Source organism: Ranitomeya variabilis, chromosome 2 (assembly GCF_051348905.1).
Source record: "Ranitomeya variabilis isolate aRanVar5 chromosome 2, aRanVar5.hap1, whole genome shotgun sequence".
Lineage (NCBI taxonomy): Eukaryota > Metazoa > Chordata > Amphibia > Anura > Dendrobatidae > Ranitomeya > Ranitomeya variabilis.
Window position 1 is genome coordinate 251,639,007 of NC_135233.1, and position 20,171 is coordinate 251,659,177.

The 20,171-nt window shown below is 45.8% G+C and overlaps 1 protein-coding gene and 1 long non-coding RNA gene across 3 annotated transcripts in view; one reads left to right on the top strand and one right to left on the bottom strand.

The window, feature by feature from the left end:
* The window catches only part of LOC143805360 (uncharacterized), a 43,215-nt gene extending 39,291 nt beyond the window's left edge, over positions 1 to 3,924 (top strand). Inside the window, exon 3 of the long non-coding RNA XR_013221227.1 lies at positions 3,912 to 3,924. This is a non-coding gene — a long non-coding RNA (uncharacterized LOC143805360). The remainder of the gene's footprint in view (positions 1 to 3,911) is intronic.
* Positions 1 to 20,171, bottom strand: part of LOC143805358 (histo-blood group ABO system transferase-like) — a 133,357-nt gene that overhangs the window by 44,931 nt on the left and 68,255 nt on the right. The gene's annotated exons all lie outside the window — the stretch shown is intronic.

Consider the following 20,171-nt stretch of genomic DNA (forward strand, 5'->3'; position numbering starts at 1 on the left):
TTTTGTTAATGGCGAATGTGTTAAATGTGATAGCAGCCAAAATGGTGGCCCAGAGCCATGTGGTAAATGTAATGGCGGCCATTTTGTTAATGGCGAATGTGTTAAATGTGATAGCAGCCAAAATGGTGGCCCAGAGCCATGTGCTAAATGTAATGGCGGCCATCTTGTTGGTGGTAAATACAATTCTGACGGCAGCCATTTTGTTGGTGGTAAATATAATTCTGACGGCAGCCATTTTGTTGGTGGTAAATATAATTCTGATGGCGGCCATCTTGTTGGTGGTAAATACAATTCTGATGGCAGCCATTTTGTTGGTGGTAAATATAATTCTGATGGCGGCCATCTTGTTGGTGGTAAATACAATTCTGACGGCAGCCATTTTGTTGGTGGTAAATATAATTCTGACGGCAGCCATTTTGTTGGTGGTAAATATAATTCTGATGGCGGCCATCTTGTTGGTGGTAAATACAATTCTGATGGCAGCCATTTTGTTGGTGGTAAATATAATTCTGATGGCGGCCATCTTGTTGGTGGTAAATACAATTCTAACGGCAGCCATCTTGTTGGTGGTAAATATAATTCTGACGGCGGCCATGTTGTGGATGGCGAACGTGCTGGTTCTGGTGGTGAACATCTCAGATTAAGGCTACACGCCACATCACCAAATCCTTGTTACCCAGTAATGACCACTAACGGCCAATACTATATTCCTTCGGGAAGTGAACAGGCTTTACCCATGTTTCCTGTCTCAGTCGTTTCCAATGGGGCACCAACCCTTTCCCCTATCACTCCTGTTGTGAATCCAGCAGTCCTCCCACCTGGATCGTCCCCAGCACCTACCCTTTCTACTGTCATTTCCACTGCCAATTTAGCCGCACACCCACATGAGATGCTCCAAGCAGCGGCCTCTCCTCCCAATGCTTCCACAACAGCACTCTCACGCAGCCTACATAACCCTATGCCCAGTACCTCACAGGCTGTCTCGCAGCCAAGCGCACACCTGTATGGGACGGTGGCAACTGTAACAAGGGGGGCGCAATGTGGGAGGGGGATACCAATAGTACAGGAAGCACAAAGGGGAGGGAATGTTGGCAACCTATTTTTGAAAAAAAAAACTTCCTGAGGGACCCTTGTTAGTGGTGGGAAAGGGTGACATAACAACAATGGAGACAGACGCTATTGTTAATGCTGCCAATTCTCGGTTAGAGCACAATGGAGGTGTAGCTAGAGCTATAGTGGAAGCAGGAGGGGCGACTATTCAAGCTGACAGTCGAATCATTGTTGAGTCACGTGGTCAGATAGCTGTTGGGGACATAGCGGTGACTAAAGCTGGCAATCTTCCATGTAGAATGATCATACATACTGTGACCCCTACTTATGACCCTATTCATCCAGACGTTAGTGCTCAACAACTTCGTGCAGCAATAACTCGCATTAATGAGGACAGGACTGTTAAAGCTTTTAAGACTGCCTGCGTCACCTGGAGCCCATACCATGATACTGGAGCTGCCCAAATAGAGCCCCTCATTCCAGGACTGTTACCTCCTCCGGCTCCTCATACACAAGGGACTACATCTGCACTCCCGGTGCCATCTCTACTCCCGCCTCAGGTGCCACCGCCAACAGTGCCAATGCTCATGTCTGAGGAGCCCACCATCTGTGTCAAGTTTACACCCCGGCACGCTGCTACTCTGTTGAACCAAGTTCTAGATCCAGAAAAACAGCCGATGCCTTTCTACAGGAGCATGACGAGACATGGGACTCTGGTGTTGAGTTCTGCCAAGAACCTAAGACAAGGGCCTCGGATGAGTTGGCTGACCTATCAATTATTATTGTTGCCAAAGGTTTCCAGATGCCTCGAAGCTGATGCAGCCATTGTACGATGACCTCAAGACGTCAGCGTTTCCACTATGTACTAAATCCGTGGAAGCTTTCTACGCTATTAAACAGGCCATACAGTCTGCACCAGCTCTTGGAATCCCAAATTATCAACTACCTTTTTACTTGTTTGTCAGTGAAGTAGCAGGACATGCTTCCGGAGTCCTAGCACAAAAACATGGGGGAAGAACAAGACCAATCGGCTACTACTCTGCCCGTCTGGACTCTGTGTCTCAAGCTTCCCCGACTTGCCTCAGAGCTGTTCATGCTGCACATATGCTTCTGGACAAAACTTCTGATATCATCTGAGGACATCCAGTTCTCTTAATGGCTCCACACGACATAATTGCTATTGTTGGAACCTAAACATCTGTTGGTGCAGCATCATATGAGACTCCAATGTTTGCTCTTGGTTCCGGATAATGTCACTCTTGTCCGCTGCAGCATCTTCAAACTGTCCACGCTGCTTCCTCTTTCCAGGGGGGATGTGGATGATGATACTGATGCTCTCGGAGAAGATGCCTCTACACACTCAGAGGATCATGACTGTCTCGAAAAATGCATGAAGAAGTAGCCTCCCAGAAAAACGTGTCTGAAGACCCACTCCCACATGCTGACGTGACGTTCTTCACTGATGGTTCCAGATTTGCAGATGAAACTGGAAGATTCCATACGGGGTATGCCGTGGTTACACATGACCAGGTCATCTCAGCTGGATCGCTACCACCGCACATGTCTGCACAAGAAGCGGAACTTAAAGCTTTGACGTTGGCTTGTCAGGAAGCGACGGAGAAGGTGGTCAACATCTACACGGATTCAAGATACGCTTTTGGAGTGGCTCATGACTTCGGCAGTATCTGGGCAGCCAGAGGATACCTAACGTCCAGTGGAACTCCTGTAAAACATGCTGCTACCATGCAAGAACTTGTGGTCGCTCTGAATCTACCTTCAGAGGTTGCAGTGATTGAGATCAAAGCTCACGGGAGACTGGATTCTCCAGAAGCAAGGGGGAACTTCTTTGCTGACAAAACAGCAAAAACCTATGCTGCGGATCCATTTGGGAAAGAGAAAGCAGCGGTGTACGTGTCACAAGACACTGAAGAAGGGACTAAAGGCTCTCTTATGAGGATCATCCATCTACATCAAGACAAGACATCAGATGATGAAAAGAAGTCATGGCAAGAAGGAGGAGCTAAAAAAGGATGAAGATGGAGTCTGGAGGGTGAACACAAAGGTCTACCCCGTAATCTGTACCCTTCAGTGACAGAATGGGCACACGGTATCACCCACAGAGGCAAGAATCGGATGAATGACCTGATTTGGAAGACCTACATGGCACCTGGGATTTCTACTGTCACCCAAAAATATTGCAAGTCCTGCCTTGTGTGTGCAACATGCAATCCAGCACCGCCTCAGAAACATTTGGCTAAACCACTCTATCCCTTTCAGAGAGTTCAGATCAATCGTATTCAAATGCCAAAAGTAGGGAAGTACGAGTATGTACTGGAAGTGACTGACATGTTCTCAGGATGGCCCGAAGCCTATCCAGTAACAAACATGATAGCCAGAGTGACTGTTAAGAGACTGATGACTGAAGTAGTCTGCAGATATGGGGTCCCAGAGGTAATTGAGAGTGACCAAGTACCTGCGTTCACTGCAGCACTGACTAAGGAACTATGGACATTGGTGGGAGCTGATTTGGGTTTACATACTCCATATCACCCACAGAGCAGTGGGAAAGTAGAAACACTAAATGGCACCTTCAAAAATAAAATACTGAAAGCCAGTTAGGAGGTCAGACTTGGACAGACATTTTGCCCGTTGCCTTATACTCAGTCAGAAACACTCCAAGGGGTTCTGCTAAACCCACACCATTCGAGATTCTTTTTGGGGGGGCCTCCAAGATTGGGTCAATATTTTCCACAACAGCTAGCCTTGGGAAGTGATACTCTTGTAAATTCTGTAATTGTTGTTAATTGTTGTTACTAAAGAACTGTCAGTAACACATGTACGAGTTTTATCATCCATTCCAGGTCCAGATTCCAGTGAAGGTACCCATACTTTCTAACCTGGTGACTACATGCTGGTAAAGAAGTGCATCAGAAAAGACATTCCTGGAGTCGAGATTTAAGGGTCCCTACCAAGTGCTCCTGACTACTCCTACTTCGGTCAGGATTGCTGAGCGCCTCCTGGATCCATCTCTCACATTGTAAACTTCTTAGACAGGTAGGGACAGAGTAGGATCTGACCTGCTTGTCAAAGTCCAGCTACAAAGGGAGGTTTTCCATAAGGGAAAACTTGTCTCAAACTGGTGAAAACTCCAATTCCCCCTCCCGGGCAAGACGGTCAGATCTAGGATGTGTACATCAGGGTTAGTCACATGTGTATTTTAAGGAACCATGGAGATGGGAGATTGGAGAGTAATAGATCCAGCAGGTTGGGAAGTCCCGAGGACACTGGTAACACGCTCCGATATACCTCCTCAGTATACCCATAATTAGTCACACATTCTTTGGTGTCTATAGCATCCATATTGTCATGAAGCCTCTGATGTCATAATAACACTTAACATCGGTGGGTTAGGGAACCACGGTGGGATCAAGATAAAAGAAAAGGTTAATAAAGTATTTAGGGGGGACTGTTGAGGAGAGCCATAAGATCAAATACTTAATTAACCTCAACACATAAGGTAATTGAGAGAAATAACCCATAACATGTATTGTTTAACCTTACATAAGTTTTCCTCAGACAAAGTAAGACACTTAAGATGGCTGCCATCTCCTATACCAGAGCCATGCGGTCTGGTATCCAAGATGAACAATGAAGACACTGAAGATGGCTGCCATTTCCTGTTTTAGCAGACCATGCGGTCTGGTATCCAAGACGACGCCCACACTGATGACCTCATGGATCCACCCACAGCGACGCCCACTCTGATGACCTCACGGACCAACCCACCTTGATGACCTCATGGATCCGCCCATGGACTTGCTCATGCCCAACCCACTAACCAATGGAATACATCCGATCACTCCCATTTTAGAGCTAACCGAGCCCCCTTACAGGAGATATATAACATTGTGTTTTCACTAATAAATCCCTTCTTGGAGCTGAGCCACACATTGATCAAGGAGAGTTACAGCTGACTGTGTCTGGTGTATTTCTTTAGTGCACATGATCAATATCCATTAGGCCAGGAGTAGGCAACTAGAGAATTGAACATTTATATTAATTGTTCAACCCTAATAAGAATAGTATGGGATACTTGTTCTGCCTTGTAATTAGGTTCCTGGTGACAGCTGGCTCTGGGAGGGTGAAACCAGGGTGTCTTATTGATACCCTGCTGATACCATTGAGAGCCTCAGTTGAGATCACTTGGCTATCTTTGATGCCTCACAGGAGAGCAAATAGGAAAGATAAAGAGAAAAAAGAACAATCTCACCCATCAATTATGTCGAGAATAAGTCTATTCTCAACATAATTGATGGGTGAGATTGTTCTTTTTTCTCTTTATCTTTCCTCTTTGCTCTCCTGTGCTTTTTTAGACTTAAGGCCCCGTCTCACATAGCGAGATCGCTAGCGAGATCGCTGCTGAGTCACTAGTTTTGTGACGCAACAGCGACCTCAGTAGCGATCTCGCTATGTGTGACACGTACCAGCGATCAGGCCCCTGCTGCGAGATCGCTGGTCGTGTCGGAATGGCCTGGACCTTTTTTTGGTCGTTGAGGTCCCGCTGACATCGCTGAATCGGTGTGTGTGACACCGATCCAGCGATGTCTTCACTGGTAACCAGGGTAAACATCGGGTTACTAAGCGCAGGGCCGCGCTTAGTAACCCGATGTTTACCCTGGTTACCAGCGTAAATGTAAAAAAAAAAAAACAGTACATACTCACCATCTGTTGCCCGTCAGGTCCCTTGGCGTCTGCTTCCTGCTCTGACTGCCGCCGTAAAGTGAGAGCACAGCAGTGACGTCACCGCTGCGCTCTGCTCTCACTGTACGGCGGCACACAGTCAGAGCGGGAAGCGGACGGCAAGGGACCTGACGGGCAACAGATGGTGAGTATGTACTGTTTGTTTTTTTTGGTAACCAGGGTAAACATCGGGTTACTAAGCGCGGCCCTGCGCTTAGTAACCCGATGTTTACCCTGGTTACCCGGGTGCTGCAGGGGGACTTCGGCATCGTTGAAGACAGTTTCAACGATGCCGAAGTCGTTCCCCTGATCGTTGGTCGCTGGAGAGAGCTGTCTGTGTGACAGCTCCCCAGCGACCACACAGCGACAAAACAGCGACGCTGCAGCGATCAGCATCGTTGTCTGTATCGCTGCAGCGTCGCTGTGTGAGACGGGGCCTTTAGGGTACTGTCACACAGTACCATTTTGATCGCTACGACGGTACGATCCGTGACGTTCTAGCGATATCGTTACGATATCGCAGTGTCTGACACGCAGCAGCGATCAGGGATCCTGCTGAGAATCGTACGTCGTAGCAGATCGTTTGGAACTTTCTTTCGTCGCTTGATCACCCGCTGACATCGCTGGATCGTTGTGTGTGACAGCGATCCAGCGATGTGTTCGCTTGTAACCAGGGTAAACATCGGGTAACTAAGCGCAGGGCCGCGCTTAGTAACCCGATGTTTACCCAGGTTACCAGCGTAAACGTAAAAAAAACAAACAGTACATACTTACATTCCGGTGTCTGTCCTCCGGCGTCTCAGCTTCTCTGCAGTGTGAGCGCCGGCCAGCCGGAAAGCGAGCACAGCGGTGATGTCTGACGTCACCGCTCTGCTTTCCGGCTATGGCGCTTACACAGTGCAGAGAAGCAGAACGCCGGGGGACAGACACCGGAATGTAAGTATGTACTGTTTGTTTTTTTTACGTTTACGCTGGTAACCAGGGTAAACATCGGGTTACTAAGCGCGGCCCTGCGCTTAGTAACCCGATGTTTACCCTGGTTACCCGGGGACTTCGGCATCGCTCCAGCGCCGTGATTGCAAAGTGTGACCGCAGTCTACGACGCTGGAGCGATAATCATACGACGCTGCGACGTCACAGATCGTGCCGTCGTAGCGATTAAAATGGTACTGTGTGACGGTACCCTTAGGGTACTGTCTCACAGTGGCACTTTTGTCGCTACGACGGTACGTTCCATGACGTTCCAGCGATATCCATACGATATCGCTGTGTCTGACACGCAGCAGCGATCAGGGACCCTGCTGAGAATCGTACGTCGTAGCAGATCGTTTGGAACTTTCTTTCGTCGCTGGATCTCCCGCTGTCATCGTTGGATCGGTGTGTGTGACACCGATCCAACAATGCATTCGCTTGTAACCAGGGTAAACATCGGGTTACCAAGCGCAGGGCCGCGCTTAGTAACCCGATGTTTACCCTGGTTACCATCGTAAAAGTAAAAAAAACCAAACACTACATACTCACATTCCGGTGTCCGTCAGGTCCTTTGCCGTCTGCTTCCCGCTCTGACTGACTGCCGGCCGTAAAGTGAAAGCACAGCACAACGGTGACGTCACCGCTGTGCTCTGCTTTCACTTTACGGCCGGCAGTCAGTCAGTGTGGGAAGCAGACGGCAAGGGACCTGACGGACACCGGAATGTGAGTATGTACTGTTTGTTTTTTTTAACATTTACGATGGTAACCAGGGTAAACATCGGGTTACTAAGCGCGGCCCTGCGCTTAGTAACCCGATGTGTACCCTGGTTACCCGGGGACCTCGGCATCGTTGGTCGCTGGAGAGCTGTCTGTGTGACAGCTCTCCAGCGACCACACAACGACTTACCAACGATCACGGCCAGGTCGTATCGCTGGTCGTGATCTTTGGTAAATCGTTTTGTGTAACGGTACCCTTAAGCAGCTTATCTCAGCTTATGGACTATGACTGCAAACTTATTATATAGTGTGACACATACAGAATCGGATCAGGAAAAGGACAGCATATGAATGTATGTTGTACAGAAGATAATTACCTCTATTGTCACCTTTTGTGTAATAAGATGTGATAATTGTGGCTCTTCTATTTTATTGATATTATTAATAGTTACATTTTAACTTCTCCCACTTTACTGCACATACTGTAATATTGAATGAGTGAGTTGGATTTACGGTACATACTAATCATTTTATTGCTGATGAATTTATACTGATAGATCATTCTAAAAGGTTTGTGCATAATGTCGTCCTACTGTGACCACAGTGTGGGACTGATAATTATAATCACTGGATGTAGATGAGCATTGATTCACCTACTGAGGCTAACCTGGAGAAAAAGAAGTGGTGTGTGGAAACTGTCAACAAGTTGCTGTTGATGAATCTGTAGCCAATGTTAATTTAAGGTAGAGATTCATTTATTCAGGTTAATGCATGGGATTATTATGCATATGTGCTTTTTTAACATACTTTTTAAAATGGGTACTTTTTTATGGATTTTTTTTTTTAAATGTGAACACTGTAAGGTCCATCCATTTTATATAACACTTTAAAGGGAATCTGTCTATAAGCCGTCAATATGGGCATGCAAGTATTAGAAAGTGGAACAAACTGATACTTTTTTAATATTCCCAGTTACCCAGGATCCCAAAACATTATTGCCTATCTAACTTTAGTACAGCCTAATAGTCATGGCGGGCCTGGGTAGCTTTGTTAGGCAACTGATTACACTGGCAACTCCAGTACACAGCAAAGCAATCTCACAGCGTCAATTGGGTTACAGAGACGCTTCCCTCTTTATAATACTGTCACTATTGACTGCGGCATCTAAGGGGTTTTACTAGTCAGTATCGCTTGGGCACATGCCAGTCCCACGAAGCATTAGTAAGCCAAGGTGTGCCAACTAGCTGTAAACTTTGATGTACTTTTATAATAAGGCATGAGAAGGGGTGACGGTTTTTCTAACTTGCAAGTTGCCACTGCTTAAGCATGCAGTGACCTACATCAATCATAGGCTCCCAACTACACTTATTTTTTTGTCTGGATGCCTCTGTATGGAATAACAGAGAAGAATGCTCATTTAATACAGTGAAGAAAAAATAGGAAAGTGAAGTATACCAGCACAAAGGAGGGCAGAATGACTGAGGTAAAATGGAGCTTTCCCAATTCATAAAGCACAACAAAACTAACAGAAAGGTGTGATGGAAGGAAGCCCATTTAGGCAGCATTCATACATGTCCAGCTTACTTCCATTATTCTCAATTTATTTACAGATCACACAAACTGTACTAATAGTCTTGATGTATCCTCAATCAATGACGCAAACCGCACAGGCACATAATGAAGGGGCAAACAAGCTGAGAAACCACAATTAGGAAACTCTGGGCTAAAGGCCCCGTCTCACTTAGCGATTTACCAACGATCACGACCAGCGATATGACCTGGCCGTGATCGTTGGTAAGTCGTTGTGTGGTCGCTGGGGAGCTGTCACACAGACCGCTCTCCCCAGCGACCAACGATCAGGGGAACGACTTCGGCATCGTTGAAACTGTCTTCAACGATGCCGAAGTCCCCCTGCAGCACCCGGGTAACCAGGGTAAACATCGGGTTACTAAGCGCAGGGCCGCGCTTAGTAACCCGATGTTTACCCTGGTTACCAAAAAAAACAAACAGTACATACTCGCCTTTCGGTGTCCAGGTCCCTTGCCGTCTGCTTCCTGCTCTGACTGACTGAGCCGCCGTACACTGAGAGCAGAGCGCAGCGGTGACGTCACTGCTGTGCTCTCACTTCTCACTGTACGGCCGGCAGTCAGTGAGAGCAGGAAGCAGACGGCAAGGGACCTGACGGACATCAGAAGGCGAGTATGTATTGTTTTTTTTTTTTTACATTTACGCTGGTAACCAGGGTAAACATCGGGTTACTAAGCGCGGCCCTGCGCTTAGTAACCCGATGTTTACCCTGGTTACCAGTGAAGACATCGCTGGATCGGTGTCACACACACCGATTCAGCAATGTCAGCGGGGCCTCAACGACCAAAAAAAGGTCCAGGCCATTCCGACACGACTAGCGATCTCGCAGCAGGGGCCTGATCGCTGGTACGTGTCACACATAGCGAGATCGCTATGGAGGTCGCTGTTGCGTCGCAAAACTTGTGACTCAGCAGCGATCTCGCTAGCGATCTCGCTATGTGAGACGGGGCCTTTACGGAGGTGGGTTTCCCAACTGTGGCTGCATAAGAGCATTTTTTTTTTTGGAAGACCCAGCATGCCCATGCAATAAATAGAAAGCTCACTGAGTTTTTTTTAAAGGGGTTGTCCACTACCAGGACAACCCCTTCTCATGCCCCTCACTTGGCCCCGATAAAATAAAAAACCTATACTCACACGGGTGCCATTCCCGCGGTGTCTGCACTCACTCTTCCCCAGAGTTCTCATGCGGTTGTTATGACACGTGAGCCCGGCACACAATCAGCGTCGGCGTCACTGTCTCCACCTTTATACAAATTGAACATGAATAGGAAGTCCGGGTTGCGGTTGAGCTCTGACTTAAGGTACCTCCACACCAAACGATATAGCTAGCGATCCGTGACGTTGCAGCGTCCTCGCTAGCGATATCGTTGATTTTGACACGCAGCAGCGATCAGGATCCTGCTGTGATATCGCTGGTCGTTGGTTAAAGTTCAGAACTTTATTTGGTCGTCAGATCGCCGTGTATCGTTGTGTTTGACAGCAAAAGCAACGATGCCAGCGATGTTTTACAATGGTAACCAGGGTAAATATCAGGTTACTAAGCGCAGGGCCTTCGTAAAAAAACAAATCGTAAAAGTAAAAAAAACAAACACTACATACTCACCTTCTGCTGTCTGTCACACGTCCCTCGCTGTCCGTTTCCTGCACTGACTGAGTACCGTCCGTAAAGTAAAAGTACAGCACAGCGGTGACATCACCGCTCTGCTGTTAGGGCCGGCACTTACAGTCAGTGCAGGGAAGCGGACGCCGGGGGACGCGAAGGTGAGTATGTACTGTTTGTTTTTTTACATTTTACACTGGTAACCAGGGTAAACATCGGGTTACTAAGCGCGGCCCTGCGCTTAGCAACCCGATATTTACCCTGGTTACCCGGGGACCTCGGCATCGTTGGTCGCTGGAGAGCTGTCTGTGTGACAGCTCTCCAGTGACCAAACAGCGACGCTGCAGCGATCGGCATCGTTGTCTGTATCGCTGCAGCGTCGCTTAGTGTGAAGGTACCTTTATTCACTGAGTTTCTTTCTCACTTTTTTTTTTATATAATCTAATGTCAATAGATGTAATATTTGACTCACCATGATGAGATTTACAATTATCTCTTACAGGGCACCATCTGCACACTTGATTTTTATCTATATTCCTTATGTTTTTCTATGTTTTGCATTGAATGCAGTGGTATCGTTGTAATATGTATCGCTGTATAGAAAGTGCAAGTTTATGTTGATTTTTTATGTTTAAATTAAGCTATTTTATATATGGGTTATTGTTTTATACTTTTTATTTATCTTTATTTTTGTCATCTTCAGTGCCATGCCATTTTAGGGATACACACAGAAACAATTGGTAGCATATGCATTAGATGTATTTTTGCACAATACGATTTTTTTTCCACATTTTTGCTCAGTTTACCAGAGGTGTATCTATTTTTTCTGGCACCTGGGGCAAGAATTCAGTTTGGCGCCCCCCTCCCAAACACATATGCGATTTGCACACTTAGGGCTCATACTCACTTGCGAGAAAAACGGACGAGTGCAATCCGATAAAAAATCGGATTGCACTCGGACTAATGTTATTCAATAGGTGACACCTCATTTGCGATTTTTTTTCTCAGCCGAAATCGGACTGAGAAAAAAATCGTACCATGTTGCGATTTGCTGCGAGTCTCGGACGAGACTCGCTAATGCAAGTCAATGGGTGCGAGAAACAAAATGCGAGTGCTGTCCGATTTTTACGTATCGGTGTTCTTTGAACAGCCGGTAATTCAGCGCGGTGTACAGTAAAATCACACTGACAGGTTAGAATAGAATAGATATATACACATAGAATAGGTGTATATATATATATATATATATATATATATATATATATATACACAGTATATATCTGTATATATACACAGTATATACCAGTGAGGCACATATATATATATATATATATATATATATATATATATATATATATATATATATTTATATTTCATGCAGCGCTAGAAAGCAGAAAAGCCGGTAATTCAATTGCTGGATTTTGCTATCTCCTTCCCAAACCCGACAGGATATGAGACATGGTTTACATACAGTAAACCATTTCATATCCCTTCTTTTATTACATATTCCTCGCTAATAATGTTACAAGTGTCTGTATGCAAAATTTGGGAGCTGTAGCTGTTAAAGGGTTAATTCACGGAAAAAACTGGCGTGGGCTCCTGCGCAATTTTCTCCTCCAGAGTGGGAAAGCCAGTGACTGAGGGCAGATATTAATAGCCTAGAGAGGGACCATGGTTATTTCCCCCCCCCTGGCTAGAAACATCTGCCCCCAGCCACCCCAGAAAAGGCGCATCTGTAAGATGCGCCTTTTCCGGCACTTAGCCTCTCTCTTCCCTCTCCCCTATAGCGGTGGGATATGGGTTAATAAAGGGTTAATGTCACCTTGCTAATGTAAGGTGACATTAAGCCTGGTTAATAATGGAGAGGTGTCAATAAAACACCTATCCATAATTAATCCAATAGTAGTAAAGTGTTAATAATACACCCACTCAATAAGAAAAAAGTATTTTAATGAAATAAATACACAGGGTGTTGTAATATGTTTATTATACACTCAATCCAAATGACGACCCATTTTTCTGTAAAAAAAAGCAAACAACAATATCCCATACCTCTCCGCCGCTACAGTCATGTCCCACGATGTAAATCCATCAGAAGGGGTTAAATAATTTTACAACCAGGAGCTCTGCTAATGCAGCTGTGCTCCTGGCTGTAAAAACTGGGGAATGAATGGAAAGCAAGGGAACGTAGCTACCTAGACTTGCGGTGCTGTGCCCCCTGCTGGCATAACCTCATATGAACTCGAGCGTGAGAAAATATTCTCAAAAATTCCCACGCTCGAGTTCATATGAGGTTCATTCCCCAGCTTTTACAGTCAGGAGCACAGCTGCATTAGCAGAGCTCATGGTTGTAAAATTATTTAACCCCTTCTGATGGATTTACATTGTGGAACATGACTGTAGTGGCGGAGAGGTATGGGATATTGTTTGTTTTTTTACCTTTTTTTACAGAAGTCATGGGTCGTCATTTGGATTGAGCATACAATAAACATATTACAACACCCTGTGTATTTATTAAAATACTTTTTTCTTATTGTGTGTGTATTATTAACCCTTTATTGCTATTGGATTAATAACGGATAGGTGTCTTATTGACACCTCTCTATTATTAACCAGGCTTAATGTTACCTTACATTAGCAAGGTGACATTAACCCACTCTGGCGGAGAAAATTGCGCGGGAGCCCACGCCAGTTTTTTCTGTGAATTAAGCCTTTATTTTAACAGCTAGAGCTCACAAATTTTGCACACATACACTTGGAACATTATTAGTGCGGAATATGTAAAAAAAAATAAGGGATATGAAATGGTTTACTGCATGTAAACCAGGTCTCATATCCTGTCGGGTTTGGGAAGGAGATAGCAAAAGCCGGCAATTGAATTACCAGCTTTTCTGCTATCTAGCACTGTATGAAATATATATACAGGTCCTTCTCAAAAAATTAGCATATAGTGTTAAATTTCATTATTTACCATAATGTAATGATTACAATTAAACTTTCATATATTATAGATTCATTATCCACCAACTGAAATTTGTCAGGTCTTTTATTGTTTTAATACTGATGATTTTGGCATACAACTCCTGATAACCCAAAAAACCTGTCTCAATAAATTAGCATATCAAGAAAAGGTTCTCTAAACGACCTATTACCCTAATCTTCTGAATCAACTAATTAACTCTAAACACATGCAAAAGATACCTGAGGCTTTTAAAAACTCCCTGCCTGGTTCATTACTCAAAACCCCCATCATGGGTAAGACTAGCGACCTGACAGATGTCAAGAAGGCCATCATTGACACCCTCAAGCAAGAGGGTAAGACCCAGAAAGAAATTTCTCAACAAATAGGCTGTTCCCAGAGTGCTGTATCAAGGCACCTCAATGGTAAGTCTGTTGGAAGGAAACAATGTGGCAGAAAACGCTGTACAACGAGAAGAGGTGACCGGACCCTGAGGAAGATTGTGGAGAAGGACCGATTCCAGACCTTGGGGAACCTGAGGAAGCAGTGGACTGAGTCTGGTGTGGAAACATCCAGAGCCACCGTGCACAGGCGTGTGCAGGAAATGGGCTACAGGTGCCGCATTCCCCAGGTAAAGCCACTTTTGAACCATAAACAGCGGCAGAAGCGCCTGACCTGGGCTACAGAGAAGCAGCACTGGACTGTTGCTAAGTGGTCCCAAGTACTTTTTTCTGATGAAAGCAAATTTTGCATGTCATTCGGAAATCAAGGTGCCAGAGTCTGGAGGAAGACTGGGGAGAAGGAAATGCCAAAATGCCTGAAGTCCAGTGTCAAGTACCCACAGTCAGTGATGGTGTGGGGTGCCATGTCAGCTGCTGGTGTTGGTCCACTGTGTTTCATCAAGGGCAGGGTCAATGCAGCTAGCTATCAGGAGATTTTGGAGCACTTCATGCTTCCATCGGCTGAAATGCTTTATGGAGATGAAGATTTCATTTTTCAGCACGACCTGGCACCTGCTCACAGTGCCAAAACCACTGGTAAATGGTTTACTGACCATGGTATTACTGTGCTCAATTGGCCTGCCAACTCTCCTGACCTGAACCCCATAGAGAATCTGTGGGATATTGTGAAGAGAAAGTTGAGAGACGCAAGACCCAACACTCTGGATGAGCTTAAGGCCGCTATTGAAGCATCCTGGGCCTCCATAACATCTCAGCAGTGTCACAGGCTGATTGCCTCCATGCCACGCCGCATTGAAGCAGTCATTTCTGCCAAAGGATTCCCGACCAAGTATTGAGTGCATAACTGAACATTATTATTTGATGGTTTTTTTGTTTGTTATTAAAAAACACTTTTATTTGATTGGCCGGGTGAAATATGCTAATTTATTGAGACAGTTTTTTGGGTTATCAGGAGTTGTATGCCAAAATCATCAGTATTAAAACAATAAAAGACCTGACAATTTTCAGTTGGTGGATAATGAATCTATAATATATGAAAGTTTAATTGTAATCATTACATTATGGTAAATAATGAAATTTAACACTATATGCTAATTTTTTGAGAAGGACCTGTATATATGTGTGTGTGTCTCACTGATATATATATATATATATATATATAAAACCTACACTATGTGTAGACATTTATTTTATCTATTTTATTGCAACCTGTCAGAGTGATTTGCCGTGCCGGCTTTTCTATCTATCTATCTATCTATCTATCTATCTATCTATCTATCTATCTATCTATCTATCTATCTAACTGCTGTATGTAAAAGCTCATGTTAAAATCGAATTGCACACAGATTGCATACGGATGTAATACGGATGTCATATGGATGTTGCGATAAAAAAATCGCATTGACCTCGCATGACACTCGCATGTTTTGCCTCCGTTTTTTCGGTCCAGAAATCGGACCGTTTTTTTTCTCACATATGGGTATGAGCCCTTAGTCATGTACCCACGAGCTCCTCTCCCTAATGCTCTCAATGTTCATCGAAAAACTGAGAGAAGCAGGAAGAGAAGCTCGTTGCCGCAGGACCACAAGTATGAAAGTCACATATGAGTGAAGTATACGTACATGTGATGACTACTGGAACCTGCAGAGCTGAATCCTGACAGTGAGCTGAATCCTGATATTGCAGGCTTCTGAATTCTCACAACGAATGAGCTGCACACTTTTATTTATTTCTTTTTTTGTATAAAATTGTCCTTATAGAACAATAAACAAAGGGTACATAGATTATTCAGAAACAGTAGAAAATATTTGACAAATACTAGTTCTACAGCATTTTGAACATTTGACAGTGTATTATAAGGCCATGTTCACACAGTGCGTTTTTTACCGCGGAACCGCAGCGGTTTTGCCGCTGCGGTTCCGCAGCTTTTTTCCATGCAGGGTACAGTACAATGTACCCTATGGAAAACAGGAACCGCTGTGCACACGATCCTGAATTTCCAAAAAAAAGCCGCGCTGAATAGCTGCGGGAAAAAAGAAGGAGCATGTCACTTCTTTGTCCGAAACTGCAGCGGTTCTGCACCCATAGACCTCCATTGTGAGGTCAAACCCGCAGTAAAACCCGCAGATCAAAAATATATCTGCGGGTTTTATTGCGGTTTGTGGTGCAGAACCGCTGCAGCAGGAAGTGCGGGGAAGCGGCCGGAAGTGCGTGGGCAGAAGTGCGTGGGCGGAGCGACATGGAGGCATACCGTCGCATGGGGATCGTGTCGGCCGTTTGATTGATTTGGTATGTGTGTGTGTGTGTGTGTCTATGTATGTGTGTGTGTGTGTGCGCGTGTGTGCGTGTCCCCATGCGACGCTAGTGCCACCATTGTGCTAAGTCGCCGTATGGGACTACTACTCCCATCCGGTATTAGGATGGGAGAGTTGTCCCTGTGTCCGGCGACTTAGCACAGTTGTAAAGTTACACAAAACACCTACACACAATACACATACATGACACACATTACAGTACATACAACACATAACACAGAGTATATACTCACCAACAGCACACTGGTAGGCGAAGCCCTCGATCCCCTAGATAAAATCCCAAAATAAAAAATCAAATTCATACTCCCTGTCCGCAGAATCCATAAAACGAGTGTCCCACGCCGATCGGCTGCTCTCCGGCGATACACTGCCAGGAGCGAAGCTCCTAGCAGTGTATCGCGTACTGTTCCGGAGTTCAATGGCTCCGGCGTCTCGGTTAACGGCAGTACAGCTGCGTTGAACTTTCCCACGCAGCACTGCCGTTAAGCGAGAGTGCCGGGGTCAATGACCGCCGGCAAACTCGCTCGCGCATGCACAATGACACACCGACAGGAACTATGGCTCCTGTCAGTGTGTTATACGTTATATATATGTGTGATACGTGGCACTTAAATACGTGATACGTGGCACTTAAATACGTGGCACTTAAATACGTGATACGTGGCACTTAAATACGTGATACGTGGCACTTAAATACGTGATACGTGGCACTTAAATGCGTGATACGTGGCACTTAAATACGTGATACGTGGCACTTAAATACGTGGCACGTGGCACTTAAATACGTGGCACTTAAATACGTGATACGTGGCACTTAAATACGTGGCACGTGGCACTTAAATACGTGGCACTTAAATACGTGATACGTGGCACTTAAATACGTGGCACGTGGCACTTAAATACGTGGCACTTAAATACGTGATACGTGGCACTTAAATACGTGGCACGTGGCACTTAAATACGCGGCACTTAAATACGTGATACGTGGCACTTAAATACGTGGCACGTGGCACTTAAATACGTGGCACTGAAATACGTGGCACTGAAATACGTGGCACTTGGCACTGAAATACGTGGCACTTAAATACGTGGCACTGAAATACGTGGCACTGAAATACGTGGCACTGAAATACGTGGCACTGAAATACGTGGCACTGAAATACGTGGCACGTGGCACTGAAATACGTGGCACTGAAATACGTGGCACTGAAATACGTGGCACTTAGGCTATGTTCACATTTGCGTTGTGCGCCGCAGCGTCGGCGCCGCAACACACAACGCAAACAAAAAGGCAGCAAAACGCATGCACAACGCTGCGTTTTGCGCCGCATGCGTCCTTTTTTAAATTGATTTTGGACGCAGCAAAAATGCAACTTGCTGCGTCCTCTGCGCCCGGATGCGTGCGCTGCAGTGACGCATGCGGCGCAAAACGCAAGTGCGACGCATGTCCATGCGCCCCCATGTTAAATATAGGGCGCATGACGCATTCGGCGACGCTGCGGCGCCCGACGCTGCGGCGCAGACCGCAAATGTGAACGTAGACTTAAAGGGAACCTGTCACCCCCAAAATGGCTGGTGAGGTAAGCTCACCGGCATCAGGGGCTTATCTACAGCATTCTGTAATGCTGTAGATAAGCCGCCGATGTTACCTGAAAGAGGAGAAAAAGACGTTAGATTATACTCACCCAGGGGCGGCCCCGCTCTGGTTCGCGTCCGATGGGTGTCTCCGGTCCGCTCCGGCGCCTCCCATCTTCATTCCATGGCGTCCTCTTCGGGTCTTCGCGCCGCGGCTCCGGCGCAGGCGTACTTTGTCTGCCCTGTTGAGGGCAGAGCAAAGTACTGCAGTGCGCAGGCGCCGGAAAGGTCAGAGAGGCCCGGCGCCTGCGCAATGCAGTACTTTGCTCTGCCCTCAATAGGGCAGACAAAGTACGCCTGCGCCGGAGCCGCGGCGCGAAGACCCGAAGAGGACGTCATGGAACGAAGATGGGAGGCGCCGGAGCGGACCGGAGACACCCATCGGACGCGGACCAGAGCGGGACCGCCCTGGGTGAGTATAATCTAACGTCTTTTTCTCCTCTTTCAGGTAACATCGGCGGCTTATCTACAGCATTACAGAATGCTGTAGATAAGCCCCTGATGCCGGTGAGCTTACCTCACCAGCCATTTTGGGGGTGACAGGTGCCCTTTAAATAGCTGGATAGAGCTGGATCCGCGGGCTGTGATCTGGCCTACGCTCAGCACTCTGCGGAGCGCTGTCATTCAAAACACGTCCACTCATTTTGGTGTTTAGTCCCAAAATGGAGGATGGAAGAAGAAAAGGGTTGGACAAGGAAATGACATCATTTCTTTTTTTTTTTTCCCCCCACTGCAGTTAAAGCTTTATTTGTGTCAAACACAGACAATCTGCAGAGAAAACTGCATAAAAAACCGCATCAAAAACGCACCAAAAACGCATCAAAAACGCACCTGCGTTTTCTGCCAAGAGCTGTGGTTTTAGTCCTCAAAAAAAAGGATTGAAATCAGGAACGTGTGAACATACCCTAAATATAACCAAGTCCCCCCCTTCCCCGGGGCATACATCCACACCTTCATAGCACAATATCAATCAAGCCTAACAGGAGTTGTGCCGTCAACTTGCTCTCTCATGTACAAGTCTGTAAATTGGAGGCAATGAATCGCCTAGCATATAGATAATGTCTGGGCATTAATAAAAGAAGACCATTCAAGGTAAAGCCATTCAGTGTAATTTTCTTTATTCAATATGGACTCTATCCAGTCCGTCTTGAAGAAATAGGCTACCTTCATAGTAATTAAGCTCAAAGAAGGAGTATTAAGGTACCGTCACACTCAGCGACGCTGCAGCGATATAGACAACGAGCCGATCGCTACAGCGTCGCTGTTTAGGTCGCTGTAGAGACGTCAAACACAGCAGCTCCAGAACGATGCAGGAGCAATCCTGTGATGTAACGGCGACTCACTTATCGTTCTAGCTGGTCGTTAGCTCCATGTAAAACATTGCTAGCATCGTTATTTTTGCTGTCAAACACGACGATACACGCCGATCTGACGACCAAATAAAGTTCTGGACTTCTAGCTCCGACCAGCGATATCACAGCAGAATCCAGTTCGCTGCTGCGTGTCAAACACAACGAGATCGCTAACCAGGACGCTGCAACGTCACGGATCGTTGTCGTTCTTGTTGTAAAGTTGCTGAGTGTGAAGGTACCTTTACCCTGTGCCCATAGATGTAGAATACTTTTGTGGGTGGCTACCGCCCAGATGAATAAAATGCGGCGCTGCTGAACAGAAAGTCTCACCAACTGATCTTGTGGGAGAATGTTGAATATGGCCCACTCCGGAGAAAGAGAAATAGATATACCAAAGGTATTAGTAAGATGTTGCAAGAGTGTATCCCAAACCGCCCGTATTTTTGGACAGTCCTAGAGACAATGAAAAATATCAGGCGGAGAATGTAAGCATTTAGGGCAGGGAAAATCACCTGAGGGGGACATTTTAGATTTAACCTCTGGGGAGATATATGCTCTATGGAATCTCATGAGAGTCATGGTTGTGTAACTATCATACGGTAATACGTAATGTGGCTTTCAAGAGGTCTTTTACCTGACAGTCAGTTAGTTGAAATACCCATCTCTCCTGGCCCGGTAAAGAGTCTGACCACTGTATGGATGGTTTCAGTGACTTGTATATAAAACTCAAAGAGTAATTCCCCTTGTGGGCTTTAATGGAGACTAAGTTTAGAGGGTGCGCTC